We start from the raw sequence: 11,600 nt of genomic DNA on the forward strand, positions 1-11,600 counted from the left end.
ATTGATCTTGGGTCAAAGGAAAGTTATTTATACTTTTACAAAAAAATAGAGCTATGAATGTAAAACGTCATAAAGCCAGGTGGATGTATAAGGCTTTTTTTGCTTCATTTTCTTAGAAGGGAGTTATATGAAGATTTTCTCACCCCCCCCCCCCCCCCCCATTCCTCCATGTCCAAAGTTGAAGGCAGGTCATACTGGAGGGTCCATCACATCTTCTGAACAGAAAATCTACTTATGTCACCTTTCTTCCAGCCTTAGCAATAGGGAAAAAGTCCCAAGTGCTATATAAAACTCCACAAAAGAGAATGAAGTAATTTGTAATACAGCAGCCTCTCATCCCAAGGAGGTGAAAAGGGTTCCAACACTGGACTCAAAGCTTTTGTTTCCTTTACCAACCTTCACTAAACCCAAGCATGCATTCATTGGGTTAGCACAATATGGTCCTTCCTTAGAAGAAAAAAAGAAAAATTTTTACAATACCAAATGCCCAAAGACTTCTGAGAAAGAATAGGTTCCTTCTGTGGGAGAAAAATCCCCCTTCTCATTAAAAAAAAAGTGGATTTACATGTTAAAATATATATTTATACAGAGACTGTGATGGCTTATTTATATATGAAATTAACTTGGTGATATTCTGTTTTTGTGCTTCTTTATCACATCAAAGGTTTCACTGCAAAGCTGGACCTTTGTTCTTATCCAGTTCATCTATGTCACAGGTTGAGCCAGGATTTATATATATATATTAGCATCTCTTTCATTTCAAATTACAACACATCTGAAATTTACTGCTGCAGTCTTGACTGTGTTTATGATAGTGGCTAAAATGGGAAGACATTAAAAAAACCAAACAAACCCTGATGTCACACCCACACTAGCTATTTATATAGTCTTCTTGCTGGGAATAAAAGGTAAAAAATTCACAAATACCACCATCTAAGCACCAGTTTCAAATTAAACATCACCCTTCAGCTTGCAAAATAATTTCTTTACAAGTAAGCAATTGGAAGAAGAAAGATGTCAGTTGCTTCTTTCTTCTTGGAGAAGTTGGCACGATGACTGCATCCTAGGAGCTTCTCTGTGTTAAATTTGAGAGGTGGGAAGAAAAAGAAAAGCAATCTCTTGCAATCCAAAACATGGAGGTAAAATGTAGAGGAGGGATATCCGCATTTCAAGATACGGAAGTGGGTAGACAGAAGAAGCAGGACTCCCCACTCCAGAAGACAACACAGAAATACCTAGAAATACAAAATAAAAACAGAAAGATTAAAACAGGTACTTCTGTATAAGCTTACTTTTAAAAATAGTATTTAACACAGAGAGAGAAAATATTTTGAATTATACACTGTCTAAAAGAAAATGTGCAACCATAACACCCAATTCAGTATCATCACCAGAAAAGCAGAAGTAGTAGCCAGAAAAAAAAATGTAAGTATGATACAAAAAAGATTTATACAAAAACTTATATAAACTGAGATATACACATTAATTTCCTCTAATGCAAATAAAGTAATATACTCCAAGTTTTTACAGTCAAAATGATTTTATGGCTGTAAATATTTGTGTTTAAAAGTAGTATTGTACTCCAAATTTGATGTCTAAATACTCAATTCTCAAAATCGTATGAATCATCTTATTTTGAATCATCTTGAACTATATAAGAACAACTTGAACAATAAAAATTTTATAAAATATAACTATACATAAAAAATATGTACTGTATGTATCATGATCACCAAATGCAAGCATGGAAAAACATTAGCAGTTGCCCTAACCGATTTGGCTCAGTGAATAGAGTGTCGGCCTGCGGACTGAAAGGTCCCAGGTTCGATTCCGTTCAAGGGCATGTACCTTGGTTGCAGGCACATCCCCAGTGGGGGGTGGGCAGGAGGCAGCTGATCGATGTTTCTCTTTCATCGATGGTTCTAGCTCTCTATCCCTCTCTCTTCCTCTCTGTAAAAAATCAGTAAAATATTAAAAACAAAACAAAACATTAGCAGTTCATTGCTGCTAAACATAACACTCATTAAATTGCAAATCTCGGCAAATGTCAGACAAAAAAGAACAAATATTGTATAATTCCACTTACATGAGGTACCTAGAATATGCAAATACATATAAACAGAGAGTGGAATAGAGGTTACTAGGGGCTGGAAGAAGTGGAATGGGAAATTACTGATTAACAGGTACTGATGTTTGGGATAATGAGTAAGTTCTAGAAATAGTGGAAATGGCTACACAACAATGTGAATGCACTTAAATGCCACTGAATTGTACATTTAAAAATGATTAAAATGACAAATTGTATTTTATGTATACTTTATAATAAAAAAGTCAGCCCAGGCCAGTGTGGCTTGGACGACTAGAGTGTGGTTCATATATCAAAAAGTTGCAGGCTCAATTCCCAGTCAGGGCACAGACAGAAGGCAACCAATCATGTTCTGTTTCACATCGATGTTTATTTCTCTACTCCCCATACTTTCCCTCTTTCTAACCAATAAGTATATCATCGAGAGGATTAAAATAAATACATAAACAAGTCAAACACAGATCAAGAGCTTAAAGTACTTTGGCTTACAAAAATGGCCAATAGCAATTAGTCTTCCTAACCTTCTATTTTAAAAAATTAGCTACCTTGATAGGGTTCACCCTCCATTTGTAGTATGTCATATACAGAGTGTCCCTAAAAAATGTATGCACACTTTGAATGATTATAAAGGCAGTGTTTATTAAAAATACATTTCATTTTCAAAATGTAATAGAATCTACAGACATTGTGTATACACTTTTGGGGGGGATACCCTGTATATATAACACCTCAGCTCTAAACTGAATTTGAATAACCTCTTTTGGTTGAAGACAAGACAGTTCTGATTCAAAACATATGACAGGCAATTGAATTTGCATTTGTTGCTAAAGCAGCAGAAGGAAAAAATATAGCCGATACACAGGCAGGCCTTTAGAACCTTATGGGCAACAGGGCTATCCTATGTAATAATAGACAAACATGGTAATTGACCGTACCTTTGCTATACTTCCCATTGGCTAATGGGGCAATATGCAAATCAACTGCCAACAAAGATGGCAGTTAATTTGCATACGTAGGCACAATGCTGGGAGGCGAAAGGGGAAAGATGGAAGAAGCCACCTGCCCCTGACGGTGATCAGAAACCCAGCCCGTGATAAGAGAACCGGGGCCGCCTTTACCCCCCCCTCCCCCCCCACGGCCGGTGATCGGAAAAGCCGGGCAGGGCAGGGAAGAGGCAGCAGCTGGCCCCCCCCCCCCGCCCCCGGGCCGGTGTTCAGAGAAGTACCTGTATTTTTTTTTTTTTCAAAGTACCTGTATTTTTAATAATTTCTTGACATGGTAAAAGAATTCCAGTCAAGGGCATGTACCTCGATCCCTGGCCCTGGTTGGGGCGTGTGAAGGAGGCAACCAATCGATGTGTCTCTTACACTGATGTTTCTCTCTCACCCCCCCCTTCCACTCTCTCTAAAAATCAATGGAGAAAAAAAAAAAAAGAGATCTCAAAACAACAACCTAACTTTATATCTTAAGTAACTAGAAAAAGAATAAACTAGCCCTAACCGGTTTGGCTCAGTGGATGGAGCATAGGCCTGCAGACTCAAGGGTCCCAGGTTCGATTCTGGTCAAGGGCATGTACCTTGGTTGTGGGCACATCTCCAGTGGGGAGTGTGCAGGAGGCAGCTGATGGATGTTTCTCTCTCATCGATGTTTCTAACTCTTTATCCCTCTCCCTTCCCCGCTGTAAAAAATCAACAAAATATATTTAAAAAAATAAAAAGAATAAACTAAATGGAAAGCTAGCAAGGAGGAAGGGGGAAAATTAGAGCAGAGTTAAATAAAATGGAAAAAAAATACAGAGATTCAACAAAACCAAAAGTTGGTTTTGACAGGGTCATGGGAACCCCAAAATGTGCAGAGTTGAACAGAAATTCAGGTGGCCTGGGAATCCTCCAATGTGTAACTGGCACTTAAAAGAACAGTGCCCTGGCGACATGACTCAGTGGTTGAATGTCAACATATGAACTAGGAGGTAATGGTTCAATTCCTGGTCAAGGCACATGCCCGGGTTGTGGGCTCAATCCCCAATGTGGGGTGTTGAGGAGGCAGCCAATCAATGATTCTCTATCATTGATGTTTCTATCTCTCCTCCCCCTCTGAAATCAATAAAAATGTATTTAAAAATAAAAAATAAAGGGAGGGCAGCCCAGCCAGTGTGGCTCAGTGGTTGAGTGTTGACCCAGGAACCAAGAGGTCACCAGTTCGATTCCTAGTGAGGGCATGTGCCTGGGGTTGCAGGCTCCATCTCCAGTAGGGGACATGCAGAAGGCAGCCAATCGATGCTGTTTCTCTCTCATTGATGTGTCTATCTTTCGATCCTTCTCCCTTCCTCTCTCTCTAAAAAAAAAAAAAATCAATAAAACCTATCTATAATAAAAGAGTAATATGCTAATTAGATCGGACAGCTGAACAACCTTTCTGACGTCTTTCCAGATGAAGCCGCCGCAGCAGGGGCTAAGGCAGAGGTGGTTAGGGGCGATCAGGCAGGCAGGCGAGCAGTTAGGGGGCGATCAGGCAGGCAGGCAGAGTGGTTAGGGGCAATCAGGCAGGCAGGTGAGCAGTTAGGAGCCAGTGGTCCCGGATTGTGAGAGAGATGTCCGACTGCTGGTTTAGGCCTGATCCTGCAGGGATCCCTGTGGGATCTGGCCTAAATCGGCAGTCGGACATCCACAGAGGGTTCCCGGATTGAGAGAGGATTCAGGCCAGGCTGAGGGATGACCCCACCACCACCACCCATGCACAAATTTTGTGCACCAGGCCTCGTTTTTAAAATAAATAAATAAATAAAATTTTAGGGCAGCCCTGTCTAGCGTGGCTCAGTCTCAGGTTTGATACCTGGTCAGGCACATACCTAGGCTGCAGTTCCGGTCCAGGTGAGTTCAGGAGGCAATCTATCAATGTTTCTCTCTCCCTCTTCCCAACCCCTCTAAAATCAATGAAAAACATACTCTCTGGTGAGGAATAAATAAATAAAATAAATAAAGCAAGGGCAGTCTGTTTGGGACCATGCCCTTTAGACCTGTGGGGTCTGCATTAACTCCAAATGGTATCAGAATTGTATCAAAGTATACTAGTTGGTGTCAAAATAGTAACCAATAGACCAAGGAGGAGGAAGAGGAGGAGGAGGAAGTAATAGTGAGTAACTTCTGAGGCAAGGTCATAGATGGAGAAGCCATATATTGCATTACGATGGCACTCAAGCAACCCGGAAGAGACTGACACTGGAAAGAACTGAGGTTTTCCATCACCAACATGAATTTGCCAGCCATGTGAATGAGCCACCATGGAATTAGATCTGAAGACTGCCACCCCAGCCAGTATCTAGACTGCAACCTTGTAAGACACCCTAAGACAGAAACCCCCAACTAAGCTGCTCCCTAATGTTTGACCCACATAAATTTGTGAGATAATAAATGTATAATGTTGTTTTAATCCACTAAATTTTGGACAATTTGTTATGCATCAATAAATAACTAATACACTTTGCTTCCTCTAATGACATGGGACTCAAGTACTCCTTTCTTACTTTTCTATGTAAATAGTAAATTTAGAACACCTCACAAAACACAATGGATATCACTGTCATTCAAATTCCATTTTTAAGTGTCTTATTAAAAAAAAAAAGTACTAGGCTTGCTGGACAGTTTCTGTTCCCAGATATGGATAGACTCTACTGATGTAAAATTACTGCCTAAGGCAAAAACTTAACTTCTCAGTCATTTATCAATTATTTATTGCGTGCTTCTTTCTTTGGGTATTTTTAATTATTTCCTTGAAAGATGACAAATGCACATGATAGGAAAAGTTGAAATAGAGTATACAGTTGTTTGTTTTATGTGCCCCAAGCATGAAAAAGGTGGATGTCTGATTTCTAAAACTGTGAGACAATAAATTTCTGTTGTTTCTATTGACCACCAACATAGGCATCAAGTTAGGATGAACTAAAGACTATATATATCTACTTTTCCCTTGACTTATGTAAGAGCAACACTACCATGCTGAAACCGGCTTGGCTCAGTGGATAAAGCAGCCGTGGGCAAACTACAGCCCGTTTGAAATGAATAAAACTAAAAAAAAAAAAAAAAAAAGACCGTACCCTTTTATGTAATGATGTTTACTTTGAATTTATATTAGTTCACACAAACACTCCATCCATGCTTTTGTTCCGGCCCTCCGGTCCAGTTTAAGAACCCATTGTGGCCCTCGAGTCAAAAAGTTTGCCCACCCCTGGGATAGAGTGTCGGCCTGCGGAGTGAAAGGTTCCGGGTTCGATTCCAGTCAAGGACATGTACCTGGGTTGCGGGCACATCCCCAGTAGGAGATGTGCAGGAGGCAGCTGGTTGATGTTTCTCTCTCATTGATGTTTCTAACTCTCTATCTCTCTCCCTTCCTCTCTGTAAAAAATCAATAAAATATATTTTTTAAAAAAAAGCAACACTACCAACCAGGTGTCTCTTTACCCATTGCCAGGGGGTGGTATACAGTATTTCCTGCATATCCTTTTAGAGATATTCTATGGTTACATAACATCTGTATAAGTAACTTTATTCCTTCCCCACAAATGAAAGCACACTATACACCTGATTCTGCACCTTTGTTTTTCCCTTTAATGTATATGAGATCATTCCGTATCCAGAATTCAAGCTTCCTGTGAGTACAGAAGCACCTACATCAGTTTCCTTAGCTGGGTATGTAAATCAATATTGTGCTATACCAATATCAAGTTGCTATTTCTGTCGACCTGGACTTAAGGTTCTAAATCCAAGCAATAAAGCCTTCCCTCTAAAGGCATATGATAAAGATATCACCTAAAGGGAATTTTGGCCCATCAATTTTTATTCCTTTTCTTAATATTGACACATACAGTTGGGAGTTTTTTACTTACTTTTTTTTTCAATATTTTAACATTATGGTACAATACATGTAACATAAAATTTATCATCTTAACCTTTTTTAAGAGTTAGTGTTATTAAGTAAATTCATGTTGTTGTGAAGCTATCACCACCATCCATCTTCAGAACTCTTTTCATCTCACAAAACTGAAACTCCGTTACCTATTAAATAACTCCTTATTTCCCTCCCTGCATCCCCTGGCAATTATCATTCTACTTTCTATCTCTATGTTTTTGACTACTCTAAGTACCTTATGAAAGGGGTTTACAGGATTTTAATCCTTAAAGCAGTTGTACATTGAATGATTTCATACAACACAATCAAGGCATATGACTAAGTAGATGCTATGAGCTAAACTGTGACCTCCGCAAATTCATGTTGAAATCTTAGGCCCCAGTACCTCAAAATGTGACCTTATTTGGAAATAACCATTGCACATGTAATTAGTTAAGATGAGGTCCTTATAAAAAGGAAAATTTAGAACACTGACACACACAGCAAGAATACTATGTGAAGACTAGAATTATAGCCCTGGTCGGTTGCTCAATGGTTAGAGCATTGAGCCTGGGACCAAAGGGTCCGCAAGTTCGATGCCTGGTCAAGGGCATGTATCTCAGTTGCAGGCTCCATCCCTGGCCTCATCCCTGGCCCCGGTCAGGGTGTGTATGTGTGTCTCTCACATCAATGTTTCTCTCTCCTCCCTCCCTTCAACTCTCTCTAAAACAAAAACAAAAACAAAAACACACACAAACACAAAATAAAATAAAAATAATGGAAAAAATATCCCTGGGTGAGGATTAAAAAACAAACACACACGTGGAGTTATAATGCCATAAGCCAAGGAACTACCAAAAGCTAGGAGGCCTGGAACAGATTCTTTCCTAGTGTCTGATTCCCAAAACCGTGAGATAATGAATTTCTGTTGTCCTAAGTCACTGTTTGTGGTACTTTGTTATGGCAGCACTAGGAAACTAATAGGTAAGAACCCTATTTTACAGATAAGATATTGTCAACTGAATACATTGCTCTTTGAGGCAGTAAGTACTCTCATATAATACAGATGCCTGATAGTATTATACTTTGCAACCCCACCACATTACACAAATTACACTAATAATTCCCAAAACCCATTCTTTCCACAAAAAAACACACACCTACTTCTGCAGTAAATTCAGAAGATATCAACACTTGGCAGAGAATAGACTCACACTGGGGAAAAAAAGAAGTACTGAAAAGCTTTAGAAATTAAATATTACAGTATCAATACTTACCTAAAATTAAAACTTAAGTGAATATATTCTAAAATTTGCCTAATAACATATTTTATCAGTCAAACTCTTTCAATCTAATTAAATCATTCTTTTTTACCCAGTAAAATGGTTTGGGCTAATTATTAAGTATCTCCTTTCTTTCTTTCTCTCTTTCTTTCTTTCTTTCTTTCTTTCTTTCTTTCTTTCTTTTTTACTTAATACAGCACTATTACTGAAAATAAAAGGTTAAGCTTGAATATCAATTATTTATGGTCACTTTTGATGTTCATCTTCTGTTGGAGCCAATGATTCTTGTCCCACTTCTATCCAGCTATTTTCAAGGTGATTAAACAGTATTTGGAAGCATTAGCCACTATTACTCACTTGCCAAATCCTGAGTTCAGAATTTTTTCTTTTCGAGATGAATAAAAAGCACCTGAAAGTCAAGGAAAATGTTCTTCCTGTGATAAGAAAAAAGAAAAAGAGCATTACAGTAAGGATACAGCCCTCACTTGTGCTATAAGCATTCTTGTGCAAAATTACTCAAGTGAATCAAGCTTTTCTAAAAAACATAAAAACATCATCACTATCAAACACTATTCAGAAGGAATCATCAGAAAGAAGTTACTGCTGTCCACCTGCGCGGGCATTAATGCGATAAATATGCAAAGCTCTTGGAGCAGTGGTTCTCGGGTTACTACGGAACAATGTCCCCTTTAAAGACGCTGCTGCGGACCCTCTTCCCCCACAAAGGACCTTTGCCTTAGTGCAGATGGCCACTCCCCTCTGAAAGAAGTATGTACCTCCTTCTTCTGCCCCTATCTTCTTGATGGAATGAAAAAACCCCAAAATAAAACAAAACCTACTCCCGACAAAACCAAAAGAAAGATCTTATTTAAAAGTCCTTTACCCGGTATTTTCAGCTCTGCTAAAGCCAGGGCCGGCAAAGAGCACACCAGAAACATTCGCTTTATTATGAGCTGTCATTTGAACTGGGCCCGACTCACAGGCCACTTTTCCACGAGCTCCACCAACTCATAACCCTGGTAACAGGAACTCTCCCAAGAGTTTAACTCAAAGACTGACCGCAGGGTCACAACAATCCAAATTACAACGAAGAGCTGCCCCATAATGTTAAACAAGAATCGAATACAGATGCCTGACAGTATCATACTTTGCAACCCCACCACGTTACACAAATTACACTAATAATTCCCAAAACCCATTCTCTCCACAAAAAAAAAAAAAAAAAGTAAAAACTGTACGCTGACTCTAGTTCTGGAAAACAATAAGGAGAATTCCACCGAGACGCAGAGCCGGCCGCGATGAATGCGCCACCAGGGAGCCGTCAGGTCACACAAGGACAAAGCTGCTGCCGGTCCTTCCCAGTCGGAGGTTGAGGGGGACGGACGGACGCAGGGCGGGCGGCCGGAGACGTGCGCCACACGGACTCCGATTACAATCCGGGGGCGACTCGTTCGACCCAAACTCAAGGTCAACGGACCACACACACAAAACACTCAGAGCCGCCACAGGCCCGGGTGCACGCCGGGGCCTCGGGCACAGCAGTGACTACGAAGCCGTGAGGGGGAACTCTAAATAAATTAAAAAAGGCATATTCCTCGAAAGACAAATCGCCGGCCAACGCAGCGGCTGCCAGACATACATCTGCGTGGGCGCAACCATGCGGGCAGCAAAGGCGTGGTGCTGAGGGGGACGGCGGCGGGTCGAGGGCCGAGTGGTGATGCGACACACCTGGAAGGCGGGTGCGGTCGCCCTGGGCAGCTCGGGAGGAAACCCACGCCCGGCCGACGCCCGTGCCGGCTGCGGGCAGGCTCCGGGCGCTCCTGTACCCGCGCGGAGTTGGGCCGCGCCACTTCCTGCTTGTCCCCCATCGCTGGCCTTCTCGGCTTACCTCGCAGGAGCCAGCAGAAGCACTGGACCGGCCAGAAGCCGGCCCCCCCGCGGCGCCAAGGCCGGCGCGCCGAGGCACGCCTCAGGCCGCCATCTTTGCTCCTTCAGAAGTCCGCCAACCCTGCGGGGTCCGTTTCCGCCAGCCTCGGCCCCTCGGCACTGATTGGAGAACGACGTGCGCAGGCGCGCTCTCCTTCCGTTGGAGGTTGGTTGTAACGCACGTCAATCAAGAGTCCAGCGCACTCTTTCCACCCCTTTTTGTTGGATTGGTTCCCAGGGTTGAGGTAATAAGGAAAAATGCTTTTGTAATTCATTCGTTAGGAATGTAACATTATTTCCGCATAGAAGCAGTGTCACTTTCTGGTAAAGTAGTTTGAGTAGGCCGCATGACTATTTTAAACCACCATTAGGCTAAACAGTAGCACTAATAATTTCCTTCTGTGGACGAAAAGGGGACACATGCTGACCTGAGGAGCTCAGGGAAGGCCTGCGTGGCAGCCTTGCAAACTCAGAGACCTGAAGTAACCTCAAAGGATAGTCTGAAATTAAAACTTTTTAAACTAAAAAGCAGTTTATGGTGGGTAGTAATGTCCTAGGCTGGTCTCTTCTCTGACAAAAGTCCATCTTTGTTTTGAGCCTGTCTGTTGTCTTTTTGCATCTATGATAACATATCGTTGGTCAATGCAACATTAATGGAATGTTTTGAAGACTTATCACCTCTGCCCCCCAACACCAGTATTATTCTTCTTGGGACCCAGGCAACTAGAGAAGAACCAAAAACAAAACCATAAAATAGTGTCAACGGAGATAGAGATTGTTCTCATTTATTTCCTCTTTCTTAACAACCATCTCCCTTCATGTTTAAAAATTCTCTGCAGAGCCCTAGCCAGTTTGGTTCAGTGGATGGAGTGTCAGCCCGAGGACCCAAGGGTCCTGGGTTCGATTCCATTCAAGGGCACATACTTTTGTTGCCGGCTCCTCCCCAGCCCGGGCTCTGGTTGGGGCTCCTGCAGGAGGCAACCAATCACCAAGCATGTGTTTCTCTCACATGAATATTTCTCTGTCTTTCCCTCTTTCTTCCACTCTCTCTAAAAGTCAATGGAAAAATATCCTCAGATGAGGCTTAAAAATAAGAATAATAAAAATTCTGCAGATCCAATGGTATTCCCCAAACCAACGACAAACAAAAATTTTTGTAAAATGCTATTATATTTGCTTGCAGAAACTAGTAATTATATTATGAATCAACAAGCAGGAATTCTAGATCACCTAGGTAAACCTCTGTTGTAATTTAGAAATTCTGAAAGATTTCTGACAAAAAAAATGATCAAAGACTTTGCTTAAGCCTGTGCAGCGACTGCTGGGTACCCCCAGTGTTCTTCTACCTTCTTCCTTATGAAAAGCGATCATATTTCCCAGGCTTCCTCACTAGTAAGGTGTGGCATGTGACTAACCAAGTG

General features: G+C 41.3%; 1 long non-coding RNA gene across 1 annotated transcript; it reads right to left on the minus strand.

The window, feature by feature from the left end:
- Window positions 1–789: 789 nt before the first annotated feature.
- Window positions 790–10,280, minus strand: LOC139016716 (uncharacterized). Its single transcript, XR_011472702.1, has 3 exons — window positions 10,142–10,280; window positions 8,611–8,687; window positions 790–1,235 (listed from the first exon to the last, which is right to left on the minus strand). It is a non-coding gene; the product is annotated as an uncharacterized lncRNA (long non-coding RNA).
- Window positions 10,281–11,600: the final 1,320 nt, after the last annotated feature.

Source organism: Myotis yumanensis, unplaced genomic scaffold (assembly GCF_028538775.1).
Source record: "Myotis yumanensis isolate MYYU_CA2020_CCGP unplaced genomic scaffold, mMyoYum1.0.hap1 SCAF_1, whole genome shotgun sequence".
NCBI lineage: Eukaryota > Metazoa > Chordata > Mammalia > Chiroptera > Vespertilionidae > Myotis > Myotis yumanensis.